Genomic DNA, 12,131 nt, shown 5'->3' on the forward strand with positions numbered 1-12,131 from the left:
AGCACTTTGGGAGGCTGAGGTGGGCAGATCACAAGGTCAAGAGTTTGAGACCATAAACAAAAAATAAAATGGTGAAAATGTAGAGCAATAAGAACTCTCATTCCTCGCTGAAGAGAATGCAAAATGGCATTTTGGAAGACAGTTTGGAATGCCACTTTGGAAGAGATTTCAGCAGTTGCTTACAAAAGTAAATATGCTTCTACTACACAATCCAGCAACCATACCTTGGTATTTACCCAGATAAATTTAAAACTTACATTCACACAAAACCTGCACATGTGTCTTTATAGCAGTTTTACTTGTAACTGCCAAAACTTAGATGCAACCAATGTGTTCTTCAGTAGATGAGCGGATAAACTGGAACACTCAGTCAACGGAATGTATAAAAAGCAATGAAAAATGATTTATCAAGCCAAGAAAAGACATGCAGGAAATTTAAATGCATACTGCTAATGAAAGAAGTCCATCTGAAAGGCTACATACTGTACGATTGCAATTACATGTCATTCTGGAAATGGCAAAGCTACAGGGACAATAAAATTCCTAGGGAGGGTAGAATGTATAGGTAGAGCACAGGGGATTTTCCAGGTAGTAAAACTATTCTGTGTAATACTGCAATGGTGAATACATGTTAATATACATTTGTCCAAATCCATAGAATTTACAACACAAGGTGAACCCTACTGTAAACTGTAGGATTTACTTAATACTAATGTATCAGTATTGGTTCATCAATAGTAACAATAAAGGATGTTCTTCAAACATTCTACATTCAGTGTCAAGTCCATTTAAGACCTTAAATAAGCACTGTTTAGCTTCTAAAATAGGAATAAAAATATTCAATCACATACATTATTTACAGATGTCTACAAATAATGAATTAGGAATTGTGAACATACTACAGTTTTCTGAGAATATAACTAAGAAAAAGTTTGGTCCTATTCTTTCCCCAAGTTTCTAGCCTTCACGCAGTAACACCTTCTGGTTGTCAACTGGTTTCTTGGAGTTTTTAACAAATACTGTTTCAATCTCTCTTCTTTTCCAGGCACTGTGCTAGGCAACAGATACATAATATTTTGTTTAATTCCCATAATAATTCCAAGAGATAGATCTGTTACATTTCATTTTTATAGTTGAAGCAAAATGGAGCCTTTGAGCAGATAAATATCTTCTCCAAATTCATAAAATTATAGTAATTTGAGTCATAGCTCAAAATCAAGGTTTATCTAACCTGCTAAGTTTCTATAAAAATGCTAAAGTCTCATCTGATTTCAAGATAAGGTGATTCTATAATTATATTATTCAGCTATTCCAAATGTATAATGGGAAGGGAAAATTATGGGCTTGAAATATTTTCTAAATTTTATAGAAATGGTACAAAAGATTGTTTATGCTATTATAATCTATAGCTGAATGCATTATAAGTTTTCACATTAATTTTCATTGGGCATAAGATAATCATCTATGCATTTTAGAAGGATAATTTTAATTCTACAAAGCTCACATTGACTATGCTCTGGTAATGTTAACATTCTGGATCTGTAATCAGGAGCCATCATAGCCAGAGGGCCTCAAGTATTCTAGAGACATCACCAGGAAAGTGGCCATGTAAGAATAAATAAACAAATGAAGTTTAGTGCCTTAGCTACTTAGCTATTCTGGTGTAGGAGCTAAAGTCTAAGTTATTGCATTTTATGGCATTCTTATCCTGACAAAATAAACAAACAGAAAAAGTGAAACAAACCTCAGGCATTCTCACTCAGACCATACTCTTTTACCATGTACTCCTCTACTACTGAGCTTTTTCATGTTAATTGTCCCATTGCTTCCTCTCCCATAGACTGAGAACCTATTAACATCTAGTAACAAAGCACTGGGTAAGAAAAAAAAAAAAAAAAAAAGAAGAAAGCTTTCAGGATATTACCAGATTGAACATCAGGACTGTCAGCAGGAACAGACAGTAGTGAGCAGTTCTCCCATAATATGCAATAAAACCATTCAAGTCTTGCACACTGGATGCTAATGTTGGATGCCTCTGTTGCTGGATTGTCTTATAAAAAACAGTCGGTATTCAACCGGGTACTATTCCTTTTTCATAGTTCAAAATATAGAATAACTTGAGTGTCCAATTTTGAAATCTGTACTTTCGGGCACAGAAAAGCAAATCCCAGTACTGTTTAAAATAACCTCCTAAAGGTATATGACACATATAGCAGAAAAGAAACCCTAAACAAATAAAGTACGTAAAATGCAAATGTACAGATACAATTAAGAATAAATCAGTTGCTGATAACCTGGTAAATTTTACTAAGTTTTTATTTGTTTTTCCCCTCAGAATAATAAGTATATATACAGTTCAAATATCTTTACTACCTTCTAAAATACAGTATCTCTCCACGTGGGAAAAAGAGGCTATTAGTAGATATATGTCTTAGGGAAGTTCACTTCCCTAGTCAATGAATTAATTTTAAAGTCAAGTACAGCATCCTTTTGCTGAAATTTATTTTTCTCTTATATTTTGCTCTCAGGTGCACAAAAATTGTCAGAACAGATCCCTCTCTATGAGACAAATTCTCTTCAGTATCATTTGTAATTGTTTCAAGGAAACCATAATTAAAAACTTGAATTTACCACACGTATAACAAAGGAGTCCACAAGGTTAAAAGTAAACACAGGGTGTGACTTTTTCCCATGCCCAAATCAGTGTCATTCACAAAATATTCTGTATCACCCTGATTGTTTTTATCATATGTAAATTGCTATAAAACTACATGGAATTGGACACCAAATTACAAAGACTAATAAAAAACACAAGGTAAAAACATATGACTTAAAAGGTACCATGTTTTCAGAAATTCAATATAGTTCATCTTAACTCAGATTTCCAAAAAGTCTATACTGATTATTTACCTTTCCATGGAGTTTCTCCATGAACCTGCCACAAAACTTTCTAGAAGATTCTCTAACGGACCCTAATCATAGCCATCCAGTAACCTCTTAACAAGATCCTGATTTCACCAGCATCAGTAATTGTTCTTTTAAGAATTCTCTATTTCTTGATACTCTCTGTAATTTTTATTTATTTATTTATTTATATTATTTCAGATTCAGGGGGTTCATGTCCAGGATTGTGTAACAGTGAGGTTTGGGCTTCTAGTGTACCCATCACTCACAGAGTAAAAATGATACCCAATAGGTAATTTTTCAGTTCTTTCCTGCTCCTAGTCTTCCCCCTTTTGGAGTTTGTTATTTCCATCTTCATGTCTATGTGTACCCATTGTTTAGTTCCCACTTATAAGTGAGAACTTGTGGTACTTGATTTTCTGTTTCTCAGTTATTTCACTAGATTAATGGCCTCCAGCACCATTTATATTGCTGGCAAAATACATTATTTCATTCTTTTTAATGGCTTCATAGTATTCTATATATATATATATATATATATATGTATATGGAATATATGTGTGTATATATATACACACACCATATTTTCTCTATGCAATCAAATAATAGAATACAAAGATATGTATTTATATACTATTATTTTAGTTTCTAATTTAACCCTGAAACAATATACAGGAGCCAAAATCTTATTAAACTGAATAAACTAGACTTATTTAGATATTAAAAGAGGGATACTAAAAGTCCCTATTGGTTATACTGAACCCATTTTATCCTAATAAGTGGAATGTAATCAGGCAAAATAATTAATGATGTAGTTTACTGAACTTAATTTTAAAAAGTATTGAAATATCTTAGTACGATTTTCATGGATTAAAATTTTAAGACAGTGATTATATTTTCACCTCAGTTACAAGTTGGGTATCCATGTGAAAGTGACACCTTAAGTTTCTGACATGTATTAAAACCTTCAGATCCAGAAATGTTTATGAGTAATTTAACCACGGCTTCCCAACAATTCATTGGAATAGTTATTAAGCATTTTAAAGAAATGAGTTCATGGTTGGGTAAAGTTAGATCAGGAAATAATAGTTCCCAAATTATCACCCTCAAGCAATTCCATTTCTAGTAAATAGTCCCCAAATTATGATCCTAAAAGAAATTCCATTATAAATTCCATAGTAAAGAAGATGCTTTCCTATGCATATGTAAATTTACAGATTCATGTCAAAATAAAATTTAAACCACAACTACTGATTGAAGTGAAACAATGATTTTAATTTATAATGCAAACTAACCATTGGTGAACACAAATAATAACTTAATAGAATGTAACAAACCAATATAAGCTTTTTGCTTATAAAGTAACTACATAAAAAAGATGCTTATGACATAATTTTAAGTGAAAAAAATCAGGCTATATATCCATTAAATAGGATCTTCATTTAAAATTCATATATTTATTTCTCTACAATATACCATATAATTACATACCTTTTAAGAAAAACGTATGGAAGGAAATTTCCAAACTCCTAACTGTAGTTTTCAATAAATAGTGGCATTATGAGTAGTTTTTATGCTTTAAAGAATTGATATATTTTCCATAAAATAATATTGCATGCAATAATACATATGCATTACTATTTTAAGATTACTATTAAAATTATACTCTATCCTTGATTAGCCATTGTTATTAAACAGAGAACTCTTATAGTTAAGGCTTAGGGAACTAAGCAAACTACCATTTATTAACATTTATATATTGCTGAATATAACATTGATACCCACAGATACGGCTTAACATCCTTAGTTCTTCCAGTATTGTTTTTCTCTCTCTCTTTGCCCACCAAATGATAGTAATTCCAAATTGATATTTTTTATTCAATTAGTACTTATATATATATATTCACGTGGTATATTCATTCATTCAATTTATGTTTCATTGAATAATGATATATTCATTTTAATGAGTATTTTGAGTTCTTACTACAAGGCATTTTGTGAGGTATAGAGAAATTTCAAGATAAACAACTAACTGTCTTCGCTTTAAAAGAACTCACAGTCTAGTCATAGAAATAAGCACCTAAAGAAATGACTCCAAGGAACGTGATAAATGCCATACAGTACATGGGTAAACGATGCTAGACCATTTCTTTTTCCGATGACATACTTACTTTTTCCATATGTGTACATTGTTGCATTATGTACTGTGAATTGTTCCACTGGGATCAGACTGATCACAATGTGTACTTGGTCTTTATGAAAATAATTTTTTAAAAGTTTTTTGTGTATTTACAAATTCCTGGATGACTGTGGGAGTAGGGGGTGGGACAATTTTCCTATCAAAATCATAAGTATATGTTTAATAGGCATTGCTGACAATAGTTATTAAGAGTTTGAAGACAAGTAATTGACTTACTGTGAGAGTTATTACTAGAGTAATATTTATATAAAAGATATTTTCTTATGAGGGTTTATGTTACATAACCAATTTACAAATAGTATTTTATCACATGTCTTATATGTTTATATTCTCTTTCTTTTCTTTGCACATTTTAAGTATTTTTAGTTGGCTCTTTCACAACTTGCAAAGTACAATTCATGGCCTTTGTGTACATGATTTTAGTTTTGTTTAGATCAGATTTATGAAAAGAGTGGCATGAAAATTAAAAATCTTCCTTGTTAAAGATAGGAACACCAATAGTTCTCTTATTTCCTAATTATGTGCTCAAGAACAAATTTTTTGTCTCATACAGAAACTTGGAAAGTGAAAATTGGCATGAATAGCAGTCATATGCCCAGCAGTTAAAATGATTGCATGGGATCAGTGTAATGTATCTATGGTATTGTATTTAGAAGAAATTCTTGACAGGACTCAAACATGATGAAAGACAGTAGCATATAGAACACACATCCATATAAGGATCACAGTAGGAGAAACCAGTGGAGGTACTGTAATGAGGCCAGTGATAATAAAATCAGGAAGAAAGGTAACATGACAGCAAAAGCACTGATAGAAATGAGAGGTATAAAGTATGGAAAAGATAGATAAAACATAAAACAGAACACATTTCTTTTTTAGTGCTAAGACTAAATTAAAAGCAGAGAAATTATAATCTTCTTTTATTCAATTCAAGATCTTCAATGAAGATATGAAATTTCTTTTAAAAATGCAAAGAGCCCAGTTAGCCTACATAGCTTATTCTCCTTTTAGTTCTAAACTTCCACTGTCAGACCATCTAATCAAACCATCTCGTACAAATTCAGTGTTATTATCTCAGCAACCTTGCCTGGAAGGCCATTCCTTGCATTTAAGCATCTCTGCATGAAAAACAGATTCACAACATCTGGTCTGATTTCCTTTTCCGTTAGTTTTCATTTTGTTGCCTCTTCTATTTTATTTTCTTTTCCAATCATGTCTGTTGAACTGAAAATAGTAATTTCACTGGTATCTACGTTCTTTATTTCACTTTCTATTTTTAGGGTTAGAGGTCTACCCTGTTGCTTAAGGTTAGTTGTAAAATAATAACTTGGGGGACTATAATTATCCTTGCTTTCTTCATACAATTTCATATGTTGACATAAGTTTTATTTTCTTATAGTATTATTCATACCAAACACCTGAGTTAAAATTGACTGTGAATATTTTCTCAATGCTGTGTACATCCATGGGCTCTGATTTATTTTCCTTTTCTGCATCTGGTTGCCTCTTGTGTTTTCTGTGCTAGTGAATTTTCAACATTTTAAGAAAGAAACTGATCACTTAGAACAATATTATTTTAACAGAAAAACACCACAAGAGATATATAATATTATAACCTGAATGATAAACATAATACTTGACTTTGACGTCAACAATAAGTAAATGCATGCATATGGCACCCTACCTTCCACCATAATTTATTCTGTGGTGCATGCGTGCAAAGTGAAGATGCTATATATTATAAAATCACATTAAAGGACCAAAATAAGAACTGGACTATTTTTCTCACACTTAATATGTCATCTGCTATCAAAGGAAATCAAGCCAAAACGCAAAATTTCTTTGTTACTTATCCTACTATACAGATCTATGCTATCATCTAAAAAAAAAAATGCTGTGTGAGACCTAATATCATTATATTTTCAATGAATAGTTACATGTGGTGAATTTAATCATGTTCCAGTGCTACTGCTTTCTCTATAACTGACTTATATGATATATGTTCAGTTCTCGAAGTGTTAATTTTTATAATTTGCTGTCAGGTGCCAGGAAAAAATATATCCCCTGATACTGATAATGCCACTTTTCTGTTCCAACAAACCTAAGTTTATGCCACTTGTTTATAAGTTGTATATGTCAAAATCATCTCCTTGTCAAAACAGCAAACTTTGAAGATTAACTCATAAATATACTAATAATTTACAATGGCTTAAAAAAATTAAGATCCTAAAGGCATATACATATGCATATGCATATTCACACAGAGATATATGCGTGCATATATATATACATGCTTTTTATAGCCTATTAAATTTAGTATTTATAAGACTAATCCTGAAGCTAAGAAGCTAATAATAAATTAAAACAAAACGAAGAATCAAAACATGTTTACAAAGAAAATATAAAAAATAGAAAAGAAGAACACAAATAAACCAACCATAAGGTTCAAGAGAATTACCATTAATATCCTACAGATTTGTCACTATACTTTCTGGCAGCCAAGGCAAAAGAGAAACATAATCTGTTGGAACATGAGATAATTAGTAATTTTTATCATTTGCTTTTTATATAACTTAAATATTCTCTTTGCCAAACTCTTTTGCCCTAATGGATAGCTTTGAAGATTCTATACTATAAATGGGTTATTGACTGAGGGATCTAATGGCAAATGAAATCAATAATACCTACAGTAAGCTCTTCAAGCTGTCGATATTGGCATGTGTGAGAAAGAGTGATATATATAGATATAGATATAGATAGATAATATATAAACATATATATATATATATAAAATACATATATTCATAAGTGGCAGCTCTGTTTCCACCTCTCTCCCATGTCAATTCTATAACTGCATGTCATAGATACATATATATATATATAAAATACATATACTCATAAGTGGCAGCTCTGTTTCCACCTCTCTCCCATGTCAATTCTATAACTGCATGTCATAGGTAATTTGGAAACAAAATCTCTGGTAGTTTTATCCCTCTCTTCCCAGATATAATATAAACTTGTCTCGTTAAGAAATGTTTGAAGTGGCCGGGCACGGTGGCTCATGTCTGTAATCCCAGCACTTTGGGAGGCCGAGGTGGGCGATCACGAGGTCAGGAGATTGAGACTAACCATGACTAACATGGTGAAACCTCGTCTCTACTAAAAATACAAAAAATTAGCCAGGCGTGGTGGCGGGCGCCTGTAGTTCCAGCTACTCGGGAGGCTGAGGCAGGAGAATGGCGGGAACCCGGGAGGTGGAGCTTGCAGTGAGCCGAGATCGGGCCACTGCACTACAGACTGGAGCGACAGAGTGAGACTCCGTTTCAAAAACAAAAAGAAAAAAAGAAAAGTTTGAGTTGACTCACTTTACTGATTTCTTTCAATAGACAGATAGCTACATCTATCAGTTTTATTTTATTGCTGATTATTCAACTTTTGATACCTATTTTCTCTTCCAACAGCTTTATATAAAATCAAGGTGCTCTTTGACTTTCCTATGGATGAATATGTCTTATTAGTTTAATTGGGTGTGACATATACAAAGACAACAGAGATACAGAAATAAGCCTAGTACCTACGGTCTGATAAGTACTGGGAGTATTCTGAATTAGAAATCGGGGACTACAATCATTCTGAAAAGACCACAGGTATGTCAGAATATAGAGAAGCAATGAGATAAAGAGAAGTATTAACATATAGATAAACTATGTGGCCTTATTGTTAGAATACTCGATTGTTGTTTTGGCTTTGCTGCTTACTAATTCTATAAACTTAGATAAAGTATTAACCATAAACTTGCATTTCCTCATTAATAAAATGTGATTAATAAGATTGACAGTCTCTGAGACTGTTGTAAGAATTAAATAAAAATATACATATAGGCTGGGTGCAGTGGCTTATTTCTGTAATCCAGCACTCTGGGAGGCTGAGGCAGGTGGACTGTTTGAGGCCAGGAGTTTAAGACCAGCCTGGCCAACAAGGCAAAACCCCGTCTCTACTAAAAATACAAAAATTAGCCATGCATGGTGGTGTGTGCCTGTAATCCCAGCTACTCCGGAGGCTGAGGCACAAGAATTACTGAGGCAGAGGTTGCAGTGAACCAAGATCATGCCACTGCACTTCAGCCTGGGTGACAGAGCTAGACTCTGTCTCAAATAAAACACACACACACACACACACACACACACGCAGCATAGTAGTTGGCATCTAGTAGGCATGCAAATATTGATTGTTTGTATGTTGACTTTACTTTTGCAAGTTGGTTCCATCATTAAATTATTCCATTTCTTTTTACTTTTTTTTTTTGTGTGTGTGTGTGTTTGAGATGGAGTCTTGCACTGGCACTCAGACTGGAGTACAGTGGCACAATCTCGGCTCACTGCAACCTTAGCCTCCCAGGTTCAAGCGATTCTCCTGCCTCAGTCTCCCAAGTAGCTGGGATTACAGGTGTCCACCACCACACCTGGCTAATTTTTTTGTATTTTTAGCAGAAATAGGGTTTCACTATGTTGGCCAGACTGGTCTCGAACTCGTGACCTCGTGATCTGCCCAGCTCAGCCTCCCAAAGTGCTGGGATTACAGGCATGAGCCACCACACCCAGCCTCTGTTATTTTTTCTAGTGGTAAATAGAATAGCTCAATAATGAGGTTAAACTGCTCAAAGTGGAAAATACTCAATGTGGGTATTATAAGTTTATTCAGTTTAGAGGTACATTTAAACAGGTAATTAAAATACCATGAGGCAAAAATAATAACTGATTTCATCTCACATGAATGTGAAATACCTCAGATAAAATTCATTTGTTCAATATAATGGTAATTATTTCATGCTGTGTTTTATGTTACTGATAATTCAGGGAACCTAATAAAGTAATTACTAGTACAACAGATATGTAATATTAAAAAGACTGTACTGAATTAAATTATTTGTATTTCTATTATGAGAACTATTGATTAGATGCATAGAGTTTATTAATGCTCTGACTGTTCAACCCTCTTTACCTGTATATTTCCCTGCTGACTGTGATTTCCTTGAGGAAAAATACTTCATCTTCTTCATTTATTAAATGTTCAGTACCAAACAGAGTGTCAGGAATATAATAAACATTCAATAAAAGTTGTTGAGATGAACCAGTATTATACACTGGCATTTTCTTACATTTTATTTCATTAATTACTTTGCAAATTATATTCAGTTGACTCATACGTCAATATATTAACAGTTAACAGAGCCCTAAAATATTATTGAGACAGAGCAGGGTTACCACTTTTTAATAGCCTATGTATCTCAATCATGGAAATAAAGACAAATTCTGAGTTTTTTGGAGGGAAATTCTAAGAACCTAGTTAATCCTAGAAATAAATAAGGAACTTGTTAAACAAGAAGATAATTGTAGCCTAAAACAACAGCCAAGGAAGTTAAAGTTCCAGAGATGTTTGCTTTCCCCTTAGATACTAATGATAACATCTTAATGTCACTGAGCTGTCTTTCAGAAACTTGGACCCTCACAGGGAACCCCCCGCCTAAGGGATCCACTGGAATGAAGACCGCAGATAAGGGGAAGTGAAGACTGAACTTTAATCACCATATTTGTTCCAAGTTTTTCTTGAGGGCCTTGGAGAAAGTCACTCCCCCTACCCAGATAATATTTTTCTACTCACTCCAATTTTTAAACAGACTTCTCTGCCTTAACCAATTGCAAATCAGAAAATCGCTGAATCTACCTATGACCCCTAAGTCCCTGCTTCAAGACATCCCACTCTTTTACGCCTAAACGAATGTGTAACCTCCATGTATTATTTATGGCTTTGCCTGTAGCTTTTGCTTTCCTGACATTTACCCCTACCTTTAAACATCCTTATGTGCAAGCCATCAAGGAGATCAGGATTTGAGCATTTAGCTGCCTGGTCCTCCTTGCTTGGCACTCTGTAATGAAAGCCTTTCTTTCTATCACTATCCTGGTGTAGCACAATACAGACGAATACACTATCTGGTGTATTAGTCCATTCTTACACTGTTATAAAGACATACCTGAGACCGGGTAATTGATAAAGAAGGGTTTTAATTGACTCACAGTTCCATATGGCTGGGGAGGCCTCAAGAAACTTAAAATCATGGCGGAAGGCGAAGGAGAAGCAAGCACTCCCTACATGGAGGCAGGAACGGAGGCAAATGCCAAACACTTCTAACCATCAGATCTCATGAGAACTGACTCACTACCATGAGAGCAGCATGGACGGAACTGCCCCCATGATCCAATCACTTCTCACCATGTCCCTCCCTCAACACATGGGGATTACAATTCAAGATCAAATTTGGGTGGAGACACAGAGCCAAACCGTATCACCTGGATTTACTGCACAGGCCGAGCAGACCCCAGTTTGGTCCTAGAACGTTATTTGCAAGACAGCTACAGTATAATCTGCTTCATTAATAAACTGCCCTTGCAAAATCATGACAGTAAGAGAAATCTGACATACTTGACTCCGTCTTGCTTCTGACCTCTAAGCTGTCCTTGGTCACTCCTGGGCATCAACCAAGCTAACTTTGAGAGGAATTTATAGTTTAACTTTGAAACAAAAATGATAATATTCCCTCCCTAAAACTAACTCCTCCTTGTTTGGGGACTGAAACGTTCTTTGTAAGACTGAGAGGCCACAAGATAGATGTAGTTTCTAAAATCGCTTACTGGTTAGGAGTCATGTGGCCAGAGGTCACAAGATTTGTGACCTTCAAAATTGCTCCTATAGATAACATCACTACTATGGAACCTCAGATTTTTTTTTTCCAGATGTTTTTCAGACTGGCCACAACTGGACTCATGACTCTTGAATGACTGGTCTTGTTGTCTCACTCAGAGGCAGACTCAGTACCTGAGGACCGTTTTCCACACCTTTATGATTTTATCCCCAACCAATCAGTAGCACCCATAACCTAAATCCTTGACCGCCAGATTGTCCATTAAAACCCCCTAACTTCCAAGCCTTCAGAGAGGCTGATTTGACCAACGGTCCAGGTTCTCCTACA

At 34.2% G+C, this 12,131-nt stretch overlaps 1 protein-coding gene across 9 annotated transcripts in view; it reads right to left on the minus strand.

The window, feature by feature from the left end:
• Nucleotides 1-12,131, minus strand: part of CTNNA3 (catenin alpha 3) — a 1,832,183-nt gene that overhangs the window by 477,409 nt on the left and 1,342,643 nt on the right. The window lies entirely within an intron of this gene.

This window comes from Papio anubis, chromosome 11 (assembly GCF_008728515.1).
Source record: "Papio anubis isolate 15944 chromosome 11, Panubis1.0, whole genome shotgun sequence".
Taxonomy (NCBI): Eukaryota; Metazoa; Chordata; class Mammalia; order Primates; family Cercopithecidae; genus Papio; species Papio anubis.